At 34.9% G+C, this 1,929-nt stretch overlaps 1 long non-coding RNA gene across 1 annotated transcript; it reads right to left on the bottom strand.

The window, feature by feature from the left end:
- Window positions 1–1,451: 1,451 nt before the first annotated feature.
- Window positions 1,452–1,922, bottom strand: LOC126800400 (uncharacterized). The gene is made up of 2 exons (XR_007672710.1): window positions 1,893–1,922; window positions 1,452–1,805 (listed from the first exon to the last, which is right to left on the bottom strand). It is a non-coding gene; the product is annotated as an uncharacterized LOC126800400 (long non-coding RNA).
- Between the last annotated feature and the right edge of the window lie 7 nt (window positions 1,923–1,929).

Here is a 1,929-nt window from a genome sequence, read left to right as displayed (position 1 = left end):
CCAAGAACACCCCACCAGTGTGATCTAGAAGCAAGAATTTTCATCATTGTTTCTGAATTTTAGATGTTCAAGCTTTTCCCTTGCCTCCCCTGTTTACAGCACCAAAAGATTTACTTGCATTTTATAACATGCTAACAGCTTGTCACTAATAGTAACATATCATCATCACCAAACTTGTCGAAAGAAACAGTATACTTGAATTAAAACTTGCTTCAGTTTAATCACAAATTCATCAATTAGATTTTTCAAAGATCAAACTATAAACCCATCCACGGGCCATTCAAAATCGACAATTCTGTATGGAGGCTTATACGTAAGCCACAAATGTTAACATATATTTACATTATCAAGCTCTGAAACCTTAATACATCACTAACATAGCATATTTGTACTCCACATTCTAGATTTTACATAACCTCATATGAACTCATTACTTATTCACATGTATCACAAAATCCCCAGTAGTTTCAGTTCAGACCAGATCTGGATTGACAAAAACATTAAAGCTAAAGTATCAATTTTAAAAAAGTGCCTCATCTCAATTTTTACTAATCAAATCATCACATAATGTAGATACATGCTAAATGCAAATACAGAGCATGGAATGGATGGGGGAAAATAATAACCACATGGCACGTCAATGTCAATGACAGAAGAATACTAATATACAGCACCTACAAGAATATCATGAAAAGGCAAGAATTAAGAAGTCTCTGGTCTATCAATGTGAATGACAAAAACAGAATTGATAGATAACAAATTGGAGGGACTTTTTACAATCCAATGGTACTGTGAGAATCAGGTAATACTTTCAGAGCTATGCATTCAAATCGCAAGTTTTCCTTAACTAATATCATGGATTTCAATATACAGGTTAAAATTTAACTGATGTTTTGTAAAATATCTTATATATCTTATGCAATTGCAAACATGTCTCACATCAATCATCAAAGATGTTAGTTTCTAATACCATAATCATGGAATTTGCCTCCCATATATTCGTTCAATAAAAACAGACTGCCTAGACAAGACGAACCATTTAATAAGTCTTTGAACCTATTAAACTTTCATCCTACAACGAAGACATGACTACATGTTCCCATACAACAGAACCATGTTCTGCCTGCATCATTTGGTGTTAAAGAAGTGCAAATGGCCATCATCCTCACACAAACCTCCTTCTCCCTTTTGTCAGGGCTTAGAACAAACTGTCAAAGACAAGACAAAGGCACCTCAACCAAAACTATGATAGCCGCGGACTATCATCCTCTCTGATCTAGTTCTATACTAGAGAAACCTTAACTAGTACCGAGAATTGTAACAGCACGCTCAGTATTGTGAAACAAAAAAAATGCTCAGCCAGGGTTACCCCTCAAAATGACAAATGTGATTCTGGCAACCTTAAATTACATCAACACATTGTGGCTTTACTACTCTACTTAACTCCAGAATGATCATCAAAATAAGAACTCTTATTAAAGCATCAATAGTATAGTAACATACAATTAAATATGTATTCACCTAACACAGGTCACAAGTAATCAAAATCTAACCAGGATACTACATGATAGGCTTTAGCCTTACAAGTCAGAACCTTTATCAGAACCAAACCATGACAAATGAGCTAAGAATCAAATATTCTTGGTCCGCTTACAGTCATCAATGAAATGGGTGAGCTTTATGGTCTAAGAGAAAAGAGAACCCAAGATTATTGGCAGCTCAATTTCTTAAAGTTGTTCTTCAAAACCCTCATAAAACTCAGTTCTAAAGCATCCAACTTGCACCAAAATTTAACCAAGGGAACTCTACAGAGGACAAAATTCACAAATCCAAATGATGCAATATTAGAACAACGAAGAAAATGAGGACTATGATTTTACGTTTGAACATACCTCTGAGGATTGGAGCTAAAACCCAGAAGCGCAGAAG

This window comes from Argentina anserina, chromosome 6, assembly GCF_933775445.1.
Source record: "Argentina anserina chromosome 6, drPotAnse1.1, whole genome shotgun sequence".
Classification (NCBI taxonomy): Eukaryota; Viridiplantae; Streptophyta; class Magnoliopsida; order Rosales; family Rosaceae; genus Argentina; species Argentina anserina.
This window is presented reverse-complemented; position numbering and strand designations above follow the sequence as displayed.